This window comes from Grus americana, chromosome 2, assembly GCF_028858705.1.
Source record: "Grus americana isolate bGruAme1 chromosome 2, bGruAme1.mat, whole genome shotgun sequence".
NCBI classification, from domain to species: domain Eukaryota; kingdom Metazoa; phylum Chordata; class Aves; order Gruiformes; family Gruidae; genus Grus; species Grus americana.
Window position 1 is genome coordinate 85,508,522 of NC_072853.1, and position 16,287 is coordinate 85,524,808.

The 16,287-nt window shown below is 35.5% G+C and overlaps 1 long non-coding RNA gene across 1 annotated transcript in view; it reads right to left on the reverse strand.

Moving 5' to 3' along the window:
* The window catches only part of LOC129203340 (uncharacterized), a 429,251-nt gene that overhangs the window by 150,848 nt on the left and 262,116 nt on the right, over nucleotides 1-16,287 (reverse strand). The window lies entirely within an intron of this gene.

Here is a 16,287-nt window from a genome sequence, read left to right on the forward strand (position 1 = left end):
GTGTGCTCCTCTTCACATCAACCATTTATGGCATTACACATCTGCCATCGTTTTTAAACTAGGACCATAGTATTATTTCTCCGTTATATTACAATAGAGCACGAGATCAAAGTTCAAGATATCCTTCTTGAATAAAAATGTGTATGCTTTTGTTTGACTTCCAGTGAATATAGGCTATTTCACCATCTTGGTGCTTTTAAGAATCATAGGCACATTATCTAGTTCTATCAATATATATTTATCTGTCCATTCCTCCTTTTCTCATAGCATTTAAATGCCTTTTAACCTGGAGGGAATTAATGCTCTCAGTATCTTTGTGAGGCTAGAAATAAAATCCCCCTTTCACCCATAGGATATAGAATAACTACGTGTTTCTGGCGGATTGGAGAGTTGAACCCATATATTTTTAATCGCAGACTAAGTCTTGTCTCTGCTTAAGTAATTATTAAAATAGCTGAGAAATGGATAGGTGCTTTCATCTGAATCCACCAGAGTAACCCAACAATATTTTATGAACACATATAATGTAGGACAATTTTCTGCAAAAAATCTAAAACAAAAACCAGGCTTCTGATTGCAATGCAAATAATAAGCAAACAGGTATACCTTGGAATATGTGCTGGGGTTAATTAACATAAGATTGGTATAGGATGGCACAGGACAAAAGAAGAAATAAAAATAAATAAATAAAGAGAAACAAAAAATTCATCTACTTGGGAGCAGGAATAAGAAACAACAGCATGACTGAACCTCATAGTCAGAATTTGAATTTGGACATTGATAGTGAGTAAAAATGGCTATAGCTAATGCTTTCATTTGGATTTGTCGTGGTCTAAAGAGGGGAAAATTCAGACTCCAAGTGTAAAGAGTACTAAAGGATGTTAACCAGAAAACAAAAAAGTAAAGGGAAATCCTTAAATAAGATTATGCTCTTCAGTGAAAAAACATTCATTAGTATGGTGTTGTAGGAAATGAAACATTTCTAAACTTTGAGATTTGGAAACACACAGGGGAAAAAAGTAGGTATTTAAATTACTACTGTTCTGTAGGCCAATTAAAATGAAACTCAATCTAGTGAATAGGAATACACATTTCTAAAATCCAAACACATACAAATATGGCAATTTTTATGTTAATGGGTAGCTTTTTTATTTTCAAAGGATTTTAACAAAAGATTTAATACTTAAAATTTTTATTTCCAGAGTTTTTGTTACAGTTAAGGTCTCTGACAGTGAAATTATAAACAATCCATCCTATTATTGTCTTTATATTTCTAAGTTTTTTGTGTTTTTTTTTTTTAACATTACAAAAGAGTGATTTTTCAGACTATGGAAGCTTACTGTAAACTCTGGAATCCAACTGAATTTCTTCTGTTCATGTATTCATTAGTAAAAGATTCTGCAAGTCATGTCAGTCCCTCAAGCAGACATGCCTAAAACATTGTTAACAGATATTCCATTAAGAGAAACAATTTAAAATAAAACAGTAGTGACACTTTTTTCCCCCATCAAAAATGCAATAGGTTTAATACTATCTAAATATTTCAATAGAATGCATCAATTTCTGTTTCCTCCCCCTGAAATTCTTCAAAACAAGCTAAAAAGCAGCAAATTGAGAAGTTTATTCATTTTCTTTCAGCTTCTCATATCATTATTTTTTAGGTAGTTCTAATATGTTACAGAATCTTAAAATTTAAATATTACACATTTTTTGTTGTCTTAGACTTTCCTTTCATTATCAGGTGACAAATAAAAAAGTAAATTTGAAGAAATTTCTTGTAGGAAATGTCCTCCTCTAATTCGCAAACTACTCTAAGTAAAAAATAAAATGAAACTGAAATCAGAAAATACTTCTACTGATACTGCAATATTTGAGTCCAGCTCATTTTTGTTGCAGTTACCTTGGATATCCAGATAAAAAGGTAGTAAAAAGCCATTTCAGAAATTATCACTAATGAAACACTCTGGATATATACAAAGAAATAGACTTTAGACAATGGTAGATTTTATTTTTATCTATTCTTTCAGAATGTCTCTGGAGAAGCAATACTCTAAGATACTATAAGGAGGTCTTTTTAAAATTATTTTTAATATTATTCCCTGTATTTTTTATGTGCTAATCTAGGGTTGCAATAGTATCACAAAATAAAAATAAAAAATGTACTGTTCAGTAATATTAAAGTAATGCTTAGAAAAGAGGTATAGTTCTTAAACTAAAAGATTGAAAAAAGTATTTTGAATAAGCTGATGTTTCAAAATTGTTGCATTTTACAATCCTTATATCATAAATAATAACTATATGTCTGCTAAACCTTAAGGGAATAAGGGTATCTTAAACAAAGAAGTTGCTTGACAAAAATTTACTAATCAGGAAAATGGTTGGTACATGACAACTGTGTTACACCCAGTGAAGTTGTTTTGTCACTGCACACGCCTTGGAGAGGGTAGCAGTAAGTTCACTGTAGTATTTCTTGAAATCTGACATGTTAACGAGTGCCATACCAACACGGTACATCAAGAATAGATTTCTGTTCTGCCCAATTAAAATAAAAGTTGTATTACTTTGGACCTGACAGATTTTTTTAAAAGTTAAAGGACAATCTTTCTTGTCCAAACCACAACTGACAGTGTACCAACTGTACCGAAACAGAGCTCTCTCTTCCTTATCTCACCTATGAAATACAGCAGAAGGAGAAGGAGAGCTAACAAGAATATTTTGTCCCTTCCTGGGCGTACAGCTATCATCTGCACATTTAAAGCCCTTACAAAGGGACAGGGAAGGACACTAAGTCCCTCCAAAGATCATGCCCATGCTGTCTTAAGGATATTTGCTGCTAAAAACTTCAAGCCAAGACATACAGTAGGTGGGATGTTCTCCTTGGGAGAGTGAACAATTCACCTTAATTGTACGGTTTTTTCCACTGCACGTGATAGAAGGTTTCCCATGTGGTACAAGACTCTTGTAAGTTACACACCATGGCGCCGAGTATCGCTGGTTTTTAGCAAGCATATCTCAGTGTTGACTAGATTCCGGTGGTTGCCTAAGAAATCCTGAATAATACACTTTGTACACATGGTGCATTAAAAAAAAGATCTCATTATATCCCATTATTGTAATGGGCAATAGAATGCCAAGAACATATTAACTACAGTACCAATAATGAATATAATGCATAATGTAGTGAGTAGTTTGCATTTCAACTTCTTTGCATAATTCTTCTAAGAGTAACCATAAAATAATCTGGCTGTACTTTTAAAAAATTGTTTTACTTATTTGGTCTCTCTTTTCAGTATAATTTTGCAATTCTAAATAATTCCTGAGTTTTATATGAAATAATGACATAGTTTTTTAAAAAGTAGTATTTTGAGGGGGTGACATTCAAATTTTTAAATACATCTAGCACTGGGCTGCTTTAAAAATATTACAGGCTATGACCTGAAGAAAATAAAATGGCAAGGACTGTTATACATCTTCATATGGCAGCATATGAAATAAAGTGGAAACAGAATACATTTAATACTATATTCTGGTCACTCATGAATGACTTTAAACTATTTCAAACGTTGACATTTAAAAAACAAAGTAATATAACTATAAAAAAGAACACAATCTTTCCTAAATTATAACTTTGTTCATATTCATGCAAGAAGTTTGAAATGGGCTAATCTTGTTTGAATGTTTGGTTTGCCTCAGCTGGAGGGGGGGGAAGAGGAAATCAGCAGCACAATCAAAGTATGTATGCACTGATGATGTTAGACAGTAATTTCCATTCCAGAGACATGCAAGAGAACTCTTTTTGAATCATGGCAATCTGGTAGGGAAAAGTGAAAGGAAAAATAAAATTCAGTATCCAAATATACCCATTATAATCAGTGGCTGGACTAGCACCATGTCTATTGAGTAAATAGCATTATAGATAGCATCAAATGAATTAATTGTGGTAGAAATAAGACCCTACTTAATTTGCTATGCAACATTAATCAAGACTAAACACTTCTTAAACATGCAAACGTTTGGATCCCCTTCTTTTCACATTTTGAAGAAGTCTTAATAAAACCTACAGAGTTTGGAATAGAAGAACAGACTTCTTAGAACTCCCAGGAAGAGGTTTCTATCTGAAAAAATAAGAGTACTAACTGTTCCTGAAGAGAAATCTGAATGTGTTTCAATGTTTACCCTAATTCCATATAGTAAGTAATGGGTTTTTTTAAGACTGTGTCAAATGAGAAGTAAACATTGCCAGAAAATAAAGACGGGTCAATGGTCATGTCAATCATTAGAGTGACACTTCCTTTTATGTTGCAAACATTGACTTGAGTGCACTCTAAGCATTATAACTGTCATACCCAATATACAAACCTGAACTCTACCAGTGGAATGAAGTCATTGTGACTCTTTACACAAACGCAAGAAATCTCCGAGTATATCATAAAATTATGTATTCAGCTACCTTAACAGTGGATTTTTATTTCAATGATCTGTAATGAAGGAATGATTTTGTTCATTTTGCAAATCTATCTCAGCCTACACACTATTGATTTCAGTCAGCTGAGCTGTGAAGCATGGATAGTGAAGTCTGTGCACCTAAAATAATCCTACTTAAGAAGTATAGGAGTAAAAATCCCAACGCCTACATATCTGCATTACAGGAATCTGATTTACAACCTGGCAAATCTAGTTTTGGTGGTTGAGAGAAACTAAGAGTAGGCAAGTTCTGTCATATAACATTCATGATATGTATTAGGTGGTGAATGCTAACACAAATTTTTGCTTGGTGAGATGAATTAGTCATTTGAAAGAGATCACCTTCCAAATTGCCCTTCTGTCCTCAACTTTAAAATGGCTGCCTTTCGTATTTCAGCTAAAGACAATTTTTCATAGTTTAATGTAGCCCTCTAAAGAACATTTACTAGCTAACAGCCAGCAGCTATGCGGACAGCAGTGCATCATGTAATACAAACTCTACTATATATGCAAGAGGGAGAAGTGAGATATCCATTTATTTTTCCAATACATGACTTCAAATTTGAAGTATTTATCAGATTCAGCCTGCCAAGTTCAATATACTAGTTTACTCTGGTAGAGAAACATAAAAGAATACTTGATCTCTCAGTGCAAAGTAATCTTTCCTTTGTACCTTATTTTCATCTGGTATTGATCAAGATAACTGAAGCAATCTCATTTGATGCCAGCAGATAAACTGGCTAGGAGTTTGCTTCTTCCTAGTACATCAATAAAGAGGCAAGTACTGGATTCTGGACTTTTCTTCTTCCTCCTTTCATCCTCCACCCAATCTATACAATATATGCAGTGATGTGGTAGATAACAACACTGTTTATATTATTTTACAAGTTAAACTCTTTAACTCTCTTACCTCTTTATTTTCTCAAATATTCTCATTTTCTTACCACAATTTACTGTTCTGATCTTACCCTCTGTTGTGTTTTCCTTCAGCAGCAGGATCATCATTTTTGTACTGCCACTGCTGTTGCTATTTCTACAGTTCGATGTCGTTCCTGAAGAGCCACTCACATTTATTTCCTAATTGTTTTACAGCTGTAGCCTCTTTTATAGGTATATGCAATGTGTCTTTCAAACCTCTTTCTTCACAAGTTTGAAATTTCTAGTATGCTTTGTTTCCTTATTTTGGAGTGTGAGTCCTTTCACATTCGGGCCAGACTAGTCATGTCAGTACTGAGCTCTGCTGTAGCACGATGCTGCATTTATAGTCGATAGCATACAGTAAGTTGTAGGAACTTAAATGTGCTTCTCTTTTCTAATATGTTTTCTTTCCTGGTTCTATTCTCCACAGTTTATTTTACTCCCCACAGTTCACATTAATCTAGAATTTCTCCATTCTCAGCTCGACTTTGAACTGTCTGTTGTCTGAATATCCTAACTCCATGTACTTTTTTGCCTCTTTCAGCTGTTATATTATTATGCATACAATGTGTTAATGCAGTTGCCTGGTTCAGGGATCTTAACTTCCCCTACCTCCTAAAGGTAGGATATTCAGTATATTCAAAACTGATTAATTTCTGTACTATCATTCCATGGGCTATGATGAACATAGAGAAAAGAACTTCCTAATGCCACTGAGAGCTCTGACATTTACTGAGGAAAACACAAACACTTGTACAGAAGCAGAGGGCTATAGCAATCCTCTCTTTTATTTTCACATGCAAAAGTTCCTTTTCTGAGTTACAAGAAGTTTCTCCCCAAATTCTGCCAGATTCTTCCCACAGGTGAGTCTGTAAGATGTGCTATACCGTTTTGGACTAAGAACTTCTGTATTTTGTCTTCAGCTTCAGCAAGATAGCAAATGCTTAGGAAAGAATGAGAAATAGATTGAAAATGTAGGGTAGTATTCCTTCTCACCTTTCAACAGCCAGTGGCACAAGGATTATCAGATTCGGAGGCTGCATCCAAAGTATTGCATTTAATGGACATCATGGGAACCATTCTCCATGAAATTGCCTTTTCCCTTCTAAATCACTGTCTGCTTTTGGTTTTATCATTTGACTGATAATTTCACTAGGGGCCTTTTACTTTTTTTGTTTAATGAAAAGTATCAAATAATCAGTTTATTTATCTTCTCCGTTTAGCTTAAATAACACATAAAGCATAAAACCAAGCTTTTAGCATGAGCTGGACAGAAACATATTAAAAAAGGTTAGAACATAAACAATCTGTACTCACATAAAGCACAGTCAGAATTATTTTTTTTAAAGATTAGTAGTTGATAAATATATTTATATTCTTGACTATTTGACCAAAGTCATCATGCTTGCTGGGCAACATGTTATAATCAGAGGTCATATAGAATCCTTAACCAATTATTGCATACATAAATAAAACCGTAAACTAAAGTCCTTACAAGATGACTACCATTTGTGAGAAAAAACATTGTGGTTGCACTAGCTAATTTCTTTGTTTCAAACTCTTCTGAACAGAGTTTTGCCAGTTATCTATTGTAGGCTCAGCATTTTCTCTTATTTCCCTTATTTGCTGAGAGAAAGAAATTCCTGGCAACATATCGCATCAATACTTTAAATACAGATTTTCAAAATGCAAGTAAGGAAAGAGTTAATAGCTATTTTCTATCTATGGTGAAAAGTGCCAAGAGCTTGAAAATAAATGGCATAAAGACAAAAACTGTAATTCCTGATCAAGAAAACAAACCTGCTCAGTGATAAATGGCCAAAGTAGCAGTGAGAATGGAGAAGGGATATCACTAAGCCAGAATAATTTTTAAAATAAATTCTACCTAAGTACACTGACAGTACAGCACATCGGAAGAAGCAGATCCCACTTAAAGGAATATTACTGCTTCATATAAAATAATTTCTTTTTCCTCCAAGTTTTGCTCATAAAGTCAACACAGGACTTGTTCTTTCATCACTGTAAGGATGTTTATTGAACTCTCGAGTCCGAATCTTGCATGCTATCAGGTTTCTAGTCGCTCAGCAACCAATCCGTCATCTTTACTCCAGTTATAAAAAGTTTTATAACCTTTCCGTCTTTAACTAAGGTTTTCTATCCTTTCACTACACTTCTGTGCTGGGAAATAAACCAGGAGCTGCAGGAAACCCCTACACAACCCTCCAGCTTAAAACACTTAGAACTTGTATAGCAAGTACTTTATGCCCAGTACAGCTGCTGGCAGAGAAATTGGCTCCGATCTTACCTCCCACGTCTCTTGTAGCTCAACCGCTTCCGCTGGGTAGTTGTTTATTTCTCTTTTCCTTTCATATCCCTGACCTTTTTTCTAATGTGTTGAGCTGAGTTTGGAGTCACGGTGATGAATGAGATGTGATGATGAGAATCATAGTGAGGGTGCAGCGTGCAGGGCTGTTTCTCGGGCAGCATAGTAGCAGACGGAGGAGGGGGGAAGTGGAAATCTGACAGGTTTAGCTTGCTGACAGCCCATGTTTATAGGCTCTGTAAAGCATACAGATGAGACAGAGGAAAGGCAGAGACGACAATGACATCATAAATCTTAGCCACAGTGTTTTCAGCCCAAAAAAGTGAAGAAATAAAATCAAGTTTGGGATGCCGTTAATGGTTAGGCTGTCACAGAATTGAACCTCTTCACTGTCTGCTTCTAAGGATGAGATTAATAGATACACTAGACTCCTCCGTACAGTACTTCTGCCATCTGCACAGAAAATTGCAGCCCTCTCTCCCCTTTGACCACAAAATACTTTAGGTAATAAACGAGTTAGGCATTCTAGTTCCAATGCACAGGGTGATATATCTGCATACTTCTCACCAATACACTCCAAAATACCTCAGGGAGAAACTTTATTTAATGCTTGGAAATGCTTTGAAGATGAAAAAAATAAATTAAAAAATAAAAAATAAAATAGAGAAGTGATAAGAATAAGGACCAGTCTGCATTCTGAAAGCAGCAATCATCTCCTTACCTGCTTCAAACACCGTGTCTGTGGGACTTCAGTGGAGCTATGCCAGTTTATATCAGGTCAGGTTCTTGTCTCTAGTTTGCATTTGGGAAAAATTCCAAGTAAATGTTGAGTAAATTCCAAACCACTAAATAAAGACTTCAAGATTTTAGCTAATATCAAATTTGTAAATGTTTGGATTTTTTCCCCCTCCAAAGTCCCAGATACAGTAAAGGTTTCCTTCACTCTTTTGAATATATCCAGCATGAACATGATTTTTGTGATGCAACCTGATCATCCACCCTATCTCCAATAGGCTACAACTTGCAGACAGACTTTTTCAGAGCTGCTCTCGTTTTTCAAGTTCAAATTATTCCTACAAGAGCAACAATTTTTCACAATTTCCACTTATGAAACAATAAGACCGAGAATGTAAACTATCACTGCAAAATACTTTCACTATTTTTAACCAGTTATCTTTACCATCACCAAGCACCAAAAGACAGTCTAAGTAAGAGCAGCCTTCTACCTAATTACCCGCAAGGACAATGCAAAGTTCCTTCCTTGTCTGAAGCTGTAAAGTCTGTATCCATTTTCCTTCATCTGACGCCAGTGCTAGGAATGAGATATATAATACTCATCTTCCTGACCTTTGCAGATTATCTTATTGTTGAATGTAGTAAAGAGAAGAAGGCCATTCTACCCAACTGCACTAACAGAAGAGGTCAAAGAGCACATCACACACTATAATTTAGACAAAAGAAACACACTGAAACATGCACGTGTTTTTCCCACTGTCTTCCAGTAGTAACATCTACTTTCAGGCCAGCTTTCATGCTTTTAATAGCTTATTTGTTAATTGGAGGCTGGTTTGACCTCCAAAATTATGCATGCCATCCTACAGGTCTAATCCACACGAGGTTGGCTGATCCATCCATTGGCACGCAAAAGCGCAAACTGTGCAACCGTAGTTTTACAATGTGTGAAAGGCAGAGGCGTAGGAGACAAACAGTGTTTCCTGTAACTGACCATTAGGCCAAGGCACCCTTGTTCAGTCAGGAGGGTGTGCTAAATTCATACAAAATAAGATTCATCAAAAGGGCAAGTTTTCATGAAAACCCGACTTCTTTAAGTCATGTAAAAAAAGAGCACAAGAATAATCAGTAACCGTTTCTGAGAGAGAACGATTCTCCTCTTAAACTTGGGGGAGGCAGGAGGTAAGATTTAATCTTAGGATCTCAAATAATTCTCTCTCAAAAGTCAGCAAACTAGCAAAGTATTGTTTTGACAACACATCACATTTAACTTGCAGAATTAAGCAAGTTTAAGTGATTCGTCCTGTGTCTCCTACAAAGACAAGAATCACAGCATAGAAATTCTGATTTCCAATCTCCTGATCTAATTCTGAAATGATGCTGCATTACACATGCCTGGTATTGTATAACTGCTTGTTCTGAACCAGCAAGTGCCGTATTAAATGGCATATACTTATCAGCTCCATTATATTTATGCAGAATAATGTTATTTCTTCCAGTCTCTCTACATAAACAATGACAACACAACAAAAAGGAAATTATCTACAAGAAATTACATTTCTTGTAATTATTTCCTTTGGCAAACTTTTAAAATGCTATCAGATCTTCTCCTGTAAAAATAAGGAGGATATGAAAAATAGTACAAAAATTTAATAGTTATGTAAATAGAAATATTAATACAAATGTATGAAGTTAAAAAAAAATCAAAAAACAACCAACAAACACCCAGGATTAATCAATGTACATATCTGGTACTCACCAGAGAACCAACCTAGTTTATGTTCTCTTGAAACTACTCCCAATTAATACAGATTTTTCATGGTAGTTATAGTTCACTTTTTCATGTACATCTACAGCTGAAAATTGTCAAATTGACAAGCTAAGGCCCAAGCTTTTACTGCCTGTACTGATCCTTATCCTTATATATATTAGAATAAGGAAGACTGATTCTGTGATTAGTTTAGGTAAAGGGTCAAAGGCGGCAACAAAGTTGTTACGGTTATTCCTGTGTAGTCATAATTCTAGCTCTTCGGATCTGCTAACCTGTGACAACAGTGTCCTTTAACGCCCACGCCTGACCTTACCCTGCCCTCTATTAGTCCCACATTTCTCTGAAATATAGAGCATCCCAAAACAAAAAAAGGTAGCTCACACAAAGAGAAGTACATGTTTTCTACCAATCACTAATTATTTTTGCAAGCATATGCATCTTCCTAGCATTTTCTTGAGAGTATAAAAACAAACCTAACCTCTATAGTCAAAAAACCTTATGTTTTGTTCTTTGCTTTTCAAAAAATTGTCTCTGGGGGTGTAGCTGAACAGTGAGAAAAAAATTGTGGTAGAAACATAAAGTGTCTACCCACCCAAAGTCAAGCTGTCATCTCAGCTGGGGATGCTGACATTCAATGTTGCATTCAGCTAAAGATAGAATGAGACTGCTGCCTAATAGGACTATCGTCAGTGGAACTGCTTCATCCTAGACGCGGGGACTACTGCTATTCTTCTTTTGAAAATAAGATTTTCACTCTTTCCAGACTTTTGCTTAAACAAACCTTTCTTAGTAATTTCTTGATTTTTTTTTTTTTAATCTATTATATTTTCTATTATACCTTAGTTATTTGCAACTGCTTCTTCATTTTGTCTGTGTTAATTCCCACCTTCCTAAGTAGGATTTTAAATCCCAGCACTGTAAGTATTATTTATAAAATCAGGGACTAGGGATGGATGGTTTGAGGTTTAGAGAACTTGGTCATTCCACTTACAAATGGAGAATAGCTAAGAAGCCTGCTTGAGTGAAGTTAGCTAAACTAACATGTTACTTTCTTAACAGAGTTAGACCTAGCACAAGCTGACCTCAGGAAACTCCCCAGAGTGTGCAAACCTTCCTCTGCTTTGACAACTGCTTGAAAGAAAAAAATATTGAACTCAGGCGGAGATTGGATTGGACTCTTTGTCACTAATTTCTAATGGAAAGTCTATCAAACCGCAGTAGCTAAATAAAACCTAAAAAATATTCCTTTTCTTGGTAGCATGATGTAGGGGCTCATTGTACATCAAAGATAAAATGCAAGATCAATGCTAAAACCAAGCTCAGAGTGGAATCAATGGAAATTATATCTGTATCACGGAGGACCTCATTCCAGTATTTAAGAAGAACCAAAGCGTAGGTTTGCCCATAAATTGGCCTTTTTACACTACTCATTTGGTGTGGAGAGAGTAGCAACTACATCTGGGAATCTGAATGTTCTGGGATATACTATACAGCTAGCAAATTCTGCTCCCCTCCTACTTCCTGCACAGATGTCTCAGGCCTGTAAGTACCATATTTCACAGAGACATCTTCATATTTGAAAAAAAAAAAAAATGTTGGGGAAAAGTGCCAGTCAATTATCTTCTGGTGATGCTTCTGTAGCAACACTAGAATTCTTCTCTTGTACAATCCAAGCGGCCTCTTGGATGGACAGCCTGGGGAAGGGTCTCTTACCAGTCGGTGGTGTGACTGGATCTTTTTCTCCAGCTTTCTATTGCTAGATACACAGGAAATTTCTGATTTGTACCAGGGAATTAGGCTGTAGATGCAAAAAAAGAGCTCTGAGGGGAACTTTGCCAGCCTCCCTGAGGTCCTCTTCTTCTCACTACCAAACAACACAGGATAAATCTGGCTCCAAGAGGGGACATAATTATCTAATCAAAGAGGCTTTGTGTCAGTAATTATTTTTTTAGAACATCACTTTGAGTCTGTGTTCAAGTAAGTCAAACAATACAAGCTTTTCTGCTTGTATTATCAAGCAGGTGGAGTTGACTAAACAAGCAGCACAACTGTTACCAGATCATGTGTAGTTCTGTAGGAATATCTGGTCTCCAAACAGGAACTCAAAAAAGGTTTCCCAGCTAACTGAACAGCATCTAAACAATTCAGTGAGATCTCAAGACAAAGCTAAAGTCGTCAAGCACAAATCACACCTTTTTTTTGCATGATGTTCTAATCTTTGATAATACTGCAGAGATAATGCAGCCAGTTTTCCTGTGAAAAATCTCTTAGCAGTGTCATGGACAGGAACAGCCTGACCCCTAAAAGACATACTGAGGGAGGAATAGTACAGAAGAAGGGCTCAGGCTGTGTATATGAGACCGCAAACAAAGAAAGAGATCCTCAAAAGGAGCTCGGAATTAAATAGTTAAATAAAAAGGTTGTGTAATAAGGATCTCCTTGTCCCACCAGGAGGGCACGTCAGGGGAAGAGCGGGAAGTGCATATAAGAATGTGCATCGACTTCCCGAGGCATTTCACAGTCTGGTGAGGGAAGAGAATTCACTGCTGCTTTTTAAATCCCATATGATGCATGATTCACCCAGGGAATAACATTTACTTATGAAGGAAGAAATGCTAGGAGTTATCATCACACATAAAACTTTGGCAAATTTTATTTGCATGAGACTGTAGTTCCTTTTGGCTTTAGTGATTTTTTTTTCCCCTCCCCTAAATTCCCTAAGGGCAAGGCACAATATTTTTTGGAAGTTTGGAAGAAAACAAATTTTAGTCTTCCAACTTCTTTTTAAGAGAGTAGACTAAATTCTGTCTTGTTTTTTCCATACATCTTAACAGTTTGACTTAGAGAATGTAAGTATATAAAAAGCTAAAAGAAATCTACCAGCTTCTGAAAGGTCATGCAAAAGGAAGCTTGTTGGGGAGCTTTCATCCAGGCTGCTAAGACCTGACTTGGCATTCATCTTAGTGCAATATTTGATATTGTTACCACCAAAAAGAAAAGCTGGGGTACGAAATTTATTTACAGTGCTTTATTCGTTACACACATTACCAGCTCTCACAGATGAAACAGAATCTGAACTCAAGTCTTGGCATGAAAAATAGTGTTGGAGCTCATTAAATCAGCTTGAATAATATAGCAGGATAGCATCCCTGTTGGAAAATCTGAATTTGGTGTCATCATCTTTCTCAAAATAAAGTGTTAATGATTCCTCTTATGAACTTCTAGCATATGAAACGAACTTAGACAATCTGTTTTCTCAAGAACCAAAGAAAATAATTTCAAATATATAAAAGGGAATAAAACTTAGACTGCAACCTTAACATTTTTCTCACTCCATCATTTGGTTGCTTTTACATTTTTTAAAGAATCTTTAAAAAGTGCAATAATATTTGTCTAAATACATATGACAATCTTCCGAGTCAAGTCCCAGTAAGTCAGACTTCACTCAGTAAAAATTTGCCTGAGTGAGGAACTGATAATTTGCCCCACTGTGAAAAACAATGCATCTCCATGGTAAGAATGAAAATTCTTAAATCTATGAGTGTGTATAGGTACATAGATATTTACATAAAAAAATATAAACAGTACTTATCTGTATATTACATACACGTGCATATAATAAACATAGTACACACATATGCACATATATACAAGTTTGAAGCAGAATAGAATACCTACGAGTTAATATATTAATATTATACGTAGTAGAAAATCACAGCTAGGTTAGCAAAAGACATGCAGAAGCCCATTACTAAGCCAGACCAGTGTTACTGTGACAACTAAGATAAGGTTAAACTACAGTATATAATAGCAAAAACCATAGATATGAAATAATTTTGTAGCCCAACTAGCCTCCATGCCATTTAGAGTCTAGAGCAAGTAGTGAGTATAAAGGTAAAGAAGACTTTATCAGCAACTCCTTCCCATTGGAGTTTAGAATCCATATAGTATACAGAAACAATATTGGTTACCACAAGGGTTTTTTTCTCCTGAAACTGAGCAATTGTAAAATACCCATGTTTACATCACTGAATCTCACTCTATTTTTGAACATATTTTATTTACATACCTAAAAGGAATGGTCTTAAGGATTGGGCCAGATCAAGAAGCTTAAAAAGAGAGAACTGGAAACAGATCTTTAAACATATATTTATTTATATATTTAAACTTTTTCACTCTATTCGTACACCATACACTTTGGAAAATCAGTAAAATTCTTTAGTTGTAATAAATCATGTTTTTCTTTCCATCATTTATTTCTTCCTCTCTTTGGTATGTTTTATGTATAAAAAATGTGAAAACCACACCAATTTAATAAGAAACAGCATCACGTTAATAATTCTACTATCTGAGCTTCCAGTTGTGAGACAGCTCCAGATTACAGATTCAACTCACCCCTGTGCCACTTGCTGAAGGACCAGGAATGCTGAAACTGCCTGTCCTGGCCCCCTCTCCAGTGGTAGATACACATCAAATATGCTTTAATGAAGACTTATTGTATCATGAAGTTCACTATTTAATCACTCCAGTACTGTGTGAATTTTTGTATCACAGAAGGGTAGGTGTTGGAAGGGACCTCTGGAGATCATCTAGTCCAACCCCCCTGCTAAAGCAGGATCACCTAGAGCAGGTTTGTACACAATGTTTAACTCAGCACACTTGCACTCAATATGCTGGTGTTGAAAACACTGAAATCCAAGACAAAGTATGTTGATACACAGGAAAGGAAGAATATGAAGGGCCTTTTCTCGTATCTGAAATGTATATATTTTAACTTGCAGAGCAGCAGCAAACTTATTACAGCTTGCCTGTTCCATTTTATGTATATATCTATGCTGCATTGTTTAGCTGCAGACAGAAATAGCTAAAGCAGTTTTGTTAAGTAAAGCAATGTTTTTATGCAGCTGGAAAAAGTTTCCTACGTTGTAGGAATAATTAAATGTCTAAATTACAGTTTTATTTATTGTTGGGTACTCACCATTTTAGCCATTTTTTCTTATCAGTTTAAGAGTTTTCTGTGTAAATGGCTGATCTTTATGTGTATGTCATCATTTGAATATCTAGAGAGGAACACAAGATTGCACTGTTCTCCAGAAAGTAGCTATGAAAAGCCATAATATAATGAGTACTTCTTATCTATACCTATTTGAATTTGTTTCTTCTACCAATTTCTAAACCTTTTATATCACCTCTTCTACAAGGATACAAAGCAAAAGTGAAACTATTTGTTCATACTTCCATTATCTGGTTTCTTTTACGACAAAGTCAGTCTCCTGACAGTCTAGATGAAAGAAATGACAGTCTATAGTCCCCTCACTTATTGCCCACATGTCTGCTATTGACTCTGAGGTGTCTCATGGGAGGAACAAGCTCTAGAAACCTTCAGAAAAACCTTTATAGATTAATCCAATCGAAACAGAGAATTTTACATAAAATGCCTTTTCCAATCATAAGTGATGGCATACAAGGAAAGCCTTGAGATTTTTTTAAAAAAAAAAAAAAGACAGATAGCTTATGGCTTCATTTATTAATAGTGTTAAAGAAAGCACAGCATTTTTGACTAATTGCTCCAAAACAGAAAAAAAAATGTCTTTTTTGTTCACATTTTTGATCACCAGGAAGTATTTGTCACTACAATGCTTCTTATTTGGTCACGGAGCACAAAACAGCTTTTATTCTCATTTCTCCTTGAGGTTAAAAAGGAAAGAATGTCTACATGTCTTGAAGTTAAGGTGAGACAAAACTCAAGAAGCTGAAAAAATAAAATATTTTGGGGATTTGTGAGCATTAAAACCAGACAACTTTTGAAAAAAGAACCAGAAATGAAACTTCCTGGTGCAGGAACCAAAGGACATAGCTACAAGTTGCTATGATCCCTTCATAAATTCCAGAATCAGGGCTATGAGGGATGAATGGAAACTGGAACCATTGCTCAGATTGCAGGTCAAACTTTTGACAATAACTAGGCAGAGTCAGGCTGCCTTAGCTCAACCACGCATCAGAGTGTAGAATCTCATCCTTGTTCTGCAACCGTCTGGCTGTAAAACCTACGTTCTTAACCCATGCAACCAAGCCTTGA